A 7,783-nucleotide genomic window follows, 5' to 3' on the forward strand; every position below is an offset into this window, starting at 1 on the left:
GGGTGGCTTCAGAATCATCATCATCTGATTCTGTATCCTCTGCTGCATCTTCTTCTTCCTCAGCAGCTTCTTCTTCTTCCTCAGCTGCTTCTTCTTCTTCCTCAGCTTCTTCTTCTTCCTCAGCTGCTTCTCCATCATCAATGCCACTGTCTGAGAGCCTTTTGATCAGGCGTTCCAGCTCCATTTTCTTCTCTGTGGTGGCTTTGATGGTTGCTTCCAGCACCTTGCATGTGTCCTTGAGTTCAGCAATCAAAGCATCCTTGGACACAGCACCTGAAGCAGCAGCTTTCCCTGATGTCGAGACAATGTCTGGGACATGTGTCCCCTCAAACAGTTTGTAGTGCAGGGATAGAGGAGATTCTCTCTTCATCACAGAGTCAATGTTGTTTAAGATATTGGGATGTTGACTCAACATAATGCCACACAATACAGTTGGGAAGGCAATGGGTAATTTGACAGCAAAAGATTCTGAATGCTTAACAGTTTGATCAAAAATATAGTTTCCAAAATTAAATTTGGACTTGGTTCCAACAGCATACAGAAATTTACCCAAACCTGTGGCAACAGTGGAAGTGTGATTGGTGGGTACCCAGTTTGCAGCCCCAATCCTGTGCAGGATTGCATACTTCACACTTAGCTTCCCTGCAGAAAGCTTCCCTTTCTTTGGCCAATGCTGGACTCGTTTGGCAGTGATTTCCTTGGCAATTTGATGCTCAGAAACAGCAATATCCACCACTCCTTCAGTTGGTCTGCCCAGGTATTTGTTGATTACAGCAGGGGAGAATCTAACACATTTTCCTCTGACAAACACTTTCTGATAATCATCACTCTTTCTGTTTGTTATGTCAGAGGGAATGTTGACAATGAATTCCCTGACTAGACTTTCATAGCAATCTCCCAACTTGGTGACAGTTTTCAGCAGTCCAGCAGCCTTGATGAGGTCCATGATCTCCTTGCAATCCAAGGCATCTCTTCCCAGTTCTCTTTCAACAGCAAGTCTGCGTTGATATACAAATTTCCACCTTTCAACATTGCCAATGGAGTGGAATGAAATGTTGTCCAATGGTGCATCAGGGACATTTCCAGGCACCTTTTTCCCTGATTTCTTGGCCCTCTTGATGTCGAGAACATCTTGTTCGACATCATCATCAGAATCAGATGAGGAAATTTCTTTCCTCTTCTTGGAAGGAATTGCAACTTTGCTCCATCTGGATGTGGTAGGAGTGATTGGTGTGCTCTTCTTCTGTGCCATAGTTTTGATTCGTCCAGACCTAGTAATGGGGGTTTTCCCCTTTCTGCTTTGTAATCTTTCTGCAATGCCAGGTGCCAACTTGTTGGCAATGGGTTCCTCATCAGATTCTACTTCTTCTAGGTCAATGAGGTCACCTGGAGCAGGTTCTGGTGCCCTTGGTGCAGGGGTCTCCTCTGTGGCTTGTTCCTCTTCCTCTGTTGATTTCTCTTTACTGGACGAAGAGAGGACTTCATCATTTGGGGTGGAAGATGTTGGAACATCTGTATCAGCATCAGGGACAGAAACATTTGGGGTGGAAGATGTTGGAACATCTGTATCAGCATCAGGGACAGAAGCATCTTTCAAAATGCTACTCACAATACTGCGAATCTTCTTATCCATCTCCGTGTCTACTTCCCTAGGACTTGTTGCAAGGCTAGGGTTTTCAGAAATCTTCACTCCCTGTTGTCTTTTGGGGACCAGTTTCTCAGGAACAGGGGCTTGACCAGGAATCATTCGTATGGGTTGGATATGGAATTCAGGTTGTTCCTGGTTTGATGGTGCTTTGGTGGATGATGGAGATGATGGTACAGAGGGTGAACCAGGAGCTGAGGTTTCTTTTGGTGCGGTAGCCATGGATAAGAAGAGCCTTTGGAATGGTTTCGTGAAAATCTGAGAGCTGTTGGGGAATGTTGATGAAACCGAGATTACCACGTAAATATGAGTTTGAATGAGGAATGTAGAGGGACGTGTGAAGCAACGGTCGAATTTGTGTTGGCCCAGTAGAGAACGCGCTATTAACGTTTGAGCACATTCAGATAAAAGTAATTGCTATAAATCCTCTAGCAGACAAATGCCCAGCTTGCCCCTCAGTTTTTCAAACTGATTTGCATCCAATGCCTTTGTGAAAATATCTGCTATTTGTTCCTCAGTGTCCACATGCTCCAGTGTGATAACTTTATCATCAACAAGATCTCTAATATAGTGATGTCTAATGTCAATGTGCTTGGTTCTGCTGTGTTGAACAGGATTTTTAGAAATATTAATAGCACTCATGTTGTCACAGTACAATGTCATGACATCTTGTTCGACATTGTACTCCTTCAGCATCTGCTTCATCCAAACTAGTTGTGAACAGCTGCTTCCTGCTGCAATATACTCTGCTTCAGCAGTAGATAGGGACACGCAGTTTTGCTTCTTGCTGAACCATGAAATAAGATTGTTTCCCAAATAGAAACATCCACCAGAAGTGCTTTTTCTGTCATCTGCACTTCCAGCCCAATCAGCATCACAATACCCAACCAGCATTGAACCTGAACAATGACAGTACATAATCCCATAGTCACTGGTGCCATTTACATATTTCAGAATTCTCTTTACTTGATTCAAGTGACTTATCTTGGGATTGGCTTGATATCTTGCACAAACACCTACTGCAAAGGTGATGTCAGGTCTGCTTGCTGTTAAATATAGTAAGCTCCCAATCATGCTTCTGTACAGACTTTGATCAACACTGGTGCCAGCTTCATCTTTTGTCAGCTTCAAGTGAGTAGGTGCAGGTGTTCTTTTATGGCTGGCATTTTCCATCCCAAACTTCTTGACAATGTTCTTTGCATACTTGCTTTGTGAGAGGAATATGGAGTCTTCCATCTGCTTTACTTGGAGTCCCAGAAAATAAGTCAGCTCTCCAACAAGACTCATCTCAAATTCAGATTGCATCTGTTGGACAAAATGTCGAAGCATCTCATTCGACATCCCTCCAAACACAATGTCATCAACATATATCTGTGCTATCATCAAGTTTTCTGCATCTTGTTTGACAAAGAGAGTCTTGTCAATTCCTCCCTTCCTATACCCTTGCTGAGTAAGGAACTCTGTTAGCCTTTCATACCAAGCTCTTGGAGCTTGCTTCAATCCATAGAGAGCCTTCTTGAGCCTGTATACATGATCTGGATGAGTTGGATCTACAAATCCCTTTGGCTGCTCCACATAGGCTTCTTCATTCAGGTATCCATTCAGAAACGCGCTCTTCACATCCATCTGGTACAGCTTGAATTTGAGGATGCAAGCTACACCAAGTAGCAATCTGATGGACTCAAGTCTAGCAACAGGGGCGAAAGTTTCATCAAAGTCTACACCTTCAATCTGAGTGTAGCCTTGAGCAACAAGTCTGGCCTTGTTTCTGGTTATAACACCTTCTTCATTGGTTTTGTTCTTGAAGATCCACTTGGTGCCAATCACATTAGTTCCCTCGGGTCTAGGAACTAGCTCCCAAACTTCATTCCTTTTGAATTGCCCCAATTCTTCTTGCATAGCATTGATCCAGAACTCATCAGTCAGTGCCTCTTTCACATTCTTGGGCTCAATTTTGGAGACAAAACATGAATTGGAGACAATCTCAATCTCCCTTGATCTTGTAGTGACTCCTCTGTTTGGATCTCCTATAATCAGCTCTTTGGGGTGCATCTTCTGGATTCTAATGGAGGGACTCTTGTCAGGTTTATTGATGTTTGGTTCATCTGTAGCAGAATCAGAGTTTTCTGCATTTTCTGCACTTTTAGCTGTATCTGCTACATCGTCTCCCGATGTTCTGACATCTTCTTCGACATCCTTCTTTCTTGCTGGAGTTAGATCATCAACAACCACATTGATGGATTCCATCACAGTTCTGGTTCTGGAATTGAATACTCTATATGCTCTGCTGTTTGTAGAGTATCCCAAGAATATTCCTGCATCACTCTTAGGATCCATCTTTCTCCTTTGCTCTCTATCTGCCAAAATGTAACATGGACTTCCAAAGATGTGAAAGTGCTTGACAGTTGGCTTCCTCCCTTTCCAGATTTCATACAGTGTGGTTGGAGTCCCTCTTCTAAGTGTGACTCTGTTGTGGATGTAGCATGCTGTGTTCATGGCTTCAGCCCAGAGATTATAGGGAAGTTCTTTGGCATGAAGCATGACCCTAGCAGCCTCTTGCAAAGTCCTGTTTTTCCTTTCAACTATGCCATTTTGTTGTGGTGTAATGGCTGCAGAGAACTCATGAGTGATGCCTTCAGATGTGCAGAATTCAGTAAACTTGCTGTTTTCAAACTCTCTGCCATGGTCACTCCTGATTCTCTTGATGACACAGTCTTTTTCTCTTTGAAGTCTTAGACTCAACTCCTTGAATACTTCAAAGGTGTCTGATTTCTCTCTGATAAAGTTGACCCAGGTAAATCTGGAGAAATCATCCACAACAACATAGGCATACCTCTTTCCTCCAAGGCTTTCAACTTGCATAGGCCCCATCAAGTCCATGTGAAGTAGTTCCAGCACCCTGGAAGTGGTCTGATGTTGAAGCTTCTGGTGGGACATCTTGACTTGCTTTCCAATCTGACATTCACCACAAATTCTGCCTTCTTCTATTTTCAGATTGGGAATGCCTCTAACAGCACCTTTGTCAATGATTTTCTTCATGCCTCTTAAGTGCAGATGTCCAAATCTTTGATGCCATATTCTGACTTCATCTTCTTTGGAGGATAGACATGTGGAGGAGTAACTGGTTTCTTGAGGTGTCCATAGGTGACAGTTGTCCTTTGATCTGCTGCCCTTCATTAGAACTTCACTCTTCTCATTTGTCACCAAGCATTCTGACTTTGTGAAGTTTACATTGAATCCTTCATCACACAACTGACTGATGCTGATCAAGTTTGCAGTCAGTCCCTTCACCAGCAGTACTTTGTCCAGACTAGGAAGTCCATCATGGGCTAGCTTTCCCATTCCAGTGATCTTTCCTTTAGAGCCATCTCCAAATGTCACATAGCTAGTGGAGCAAGGTTCAATGTTCACCAGGAATTCTTTAACTCCTGTCATGTGTCTGGAACAGCCGCTATCTAGGTACCAATCTTCCTTAGCTGATGCTCTAAGTGAAGTATGAACAACAAGACTAACAGTCTTGTGTTTTGGAACCCACACCATCTTCCTTCCACTGCTGCTACTTTGAGTTCCATGATGTGGATGGCCATGTAAATGATAGCAAAAGGGCTTTATGTGACCATACTTGCCACAGTAGTGACACCTCCACTTCTTTCTTTTGCTCTTTTTCTGCAGCGTTCCATGATGTCGAGACCGATGTTGTGACATCGTGGCTCCAGTGCTGTTTTTGGCAGGAACAAATTCTGTCATGGTTGTTCTGCCAGCAGGTTTAAGATTAAACCCAAGTCCTCTCTGGTTTCCAACATTCTTCCCAAGTTGTAGCACCTCATCAAGCATATCTGAGCCTTTATTCAGCATCTTTATTGATTTTGTCATGTTTTCCAGTTTAGAGTTCAGAAAACCAATTTCTCCTTTAAGTTCAGAGATTTCCTCTTCATGTGCCTCCTTTTCAGCCTCCAGATTTGCAATGACCTTCTTTAGTTGTGCTTCTTGCTGAAGAATCTTCTCACTTTTGATGCATAGTTCTCTATAGGATATAGCAAGCTCATCAAAAGTGATTTTACTATCTGTATCACTTGAATCTTCAGCAGATTCAAATCTCCCAGTGAGTGCATTCACATCTCTGTCAGAATCACTTTCTTGTTCACTCTCTGTATCATCAGATCGACATACAGAAAGTCCTTTCCTCTGCTTCTTGAGATGAGTGGGACATTCAGCTTTGATGTGTCCATAGCCTTCACACCCATGGCATTGAATTCCTTTGCTGTGACTGGGCTTTTCATCTGACCTTTTCTGGTGTTCACTACCTTTCCTGATGTCGAAAGGGATGTTCCGGACATGTGGTTTCTGCCTCCTGTCCATTCTGTTCAGCACTTTGTTGAACTGTTTTCCAAGGAGCACAACTGCGTTAGTCAGACCTTCATCAGTATCCAGGTCATACTCATCTTCTTCTCCTTCATCATTGGACACGAATGCCAGATTCTTGCTCTTCTTTTCAGTCCTATCCGAGAGTCCTAGCTCAAAGGTTTGAAGGGAACCAATGAGTTCATCTACTCTCATGTTGCAAATGTCTTGGGCCTCCTCTATTGCAGTGACTTTCATGTCAAATCTCTTAGGCAAAGATCTGAGGATCTTTCTCACCAGCTTTTCATCTGTCATCCTTTCTCCCAAGGAAGTGCAAGCATTGGCAATTTCAAGAATGTTCATGTGGAAGTCATGAATACACTCTTCCTCCTTCATCTTCAGATTTTCGAATTTTGTAGCCAATAGTTGCAATCTGGACATCTTCACTTTGGAGGTTCCTTCATGAGTGGTTTTCAGGATCTCCCATGCATCCTTGGCCACTGTGCATGTGTTGATCAGTCTGAAGATATTCTTGTCAACTCCATTGAATAGAGCATTCAAGGCTTTGGAGTTTCCAAGTGCCAATTCGTCTTCTTCTTTTGTCCAGTCTTCTTCTGGCTTCAATTCATTAGTGGGCTTTCCTTCTGTGTCCAGCATCTTGGGATGTTCCCAGCCTTTGATGACAGCTTTCCAGGTTCTGCTATCCAGTGATTTGAGGAAGGCCACCATCCTTGCTTTCCAGTATTCATAGTTGGTTCCATCCAGAATTGGTGGTCTGTTCACTGGTCCTCCTTCTTTCTCCATGTTCATCAGAATTTATCTCCCTAGATCTCACTCAGTGATTTCGAGTGCCGGCTCTGATACCAATTGAAATTCTGATATAGAGGTCAGATGTCGTACCAGATGTCACGACATCACGCTTCAGAACATGGAGATTATATTTGACTGTATGAACAGATTAAACAAGTAAATAACACAAGAGAATTGTTAACCCAGTTCGGTGCAACATCACCTACATCTGGGGGCTACCAAGCCAGGGAGGAAATCCACTAAAATAGTGTTAGTTCGAAGATCTAACAGCCACTGTTTACAACCTTCTCACCTAACCACTACCCGTGCAACCTCTACCTAAGAGCCACTCTTAGATATGAGAACCCCTCTCACTCCCTCTCAATCACTCTCCCGTGTTTACAATTAAATCGAATACACACCAGAGATTGCTCTCTGAACAAAAGAGATCAGCTCTACACACTCAGGTCCAACACTTGATGTTAGGGTAGCATCAAGGTGGCTCACAAAACACTCAAGTCCCAAAACTCACAAAATAACTCTTCAATCCCGGACTTGGTCGAAAACTCGTGCAGCCTTCATGTTTATATAGCAGTGTGCGTATCTGGGCTGCAACAACTTGCGCTGGATGAGATCTATCATTCTCCTGAAAAAATCTGCACTTAAAGATCTAAAAGATAAAGTTTGATCTTTTAGTTTTTATCTTTAATCTTTAATCCCTGAACGAACTATTCAAGTTTGTAATTCGAACTTTAATTATCTTTTAATTCGTTCCTAGAGATAGATCGTCTAATTTGTTGCTAACTGCACAATAATCTGTTAAAGAGATAACAGATTTATGTGTCCAGTATTTTCGGGCAGGATGTCCTGGACATTGTATCCGACATCGTGGATCCTGCACAATCTGTTAAAGATATAACAGATTTATGTGTCCAGTATTTTCGGGCAGGATGTCCTGGACATTGTATCCGACATCGTGGATCCTGCAGCTTCAATTCTTCATTTGAC

This window comes from Glycine soja, chromosome 14 (genome assembly GCF_004193775.1).
Source record: "Glycine soja cultivar W05 chromosome 14, ASM419377v2, whole genome shotgun sequence".
Classification (NCBI taxonomy): domain Eukaryota; kingdom Viridiplantae; phylum Streptophyta; class Magnoliopsida; order Fabales; family Fabaceae; genus Glycine; species Glycine soja.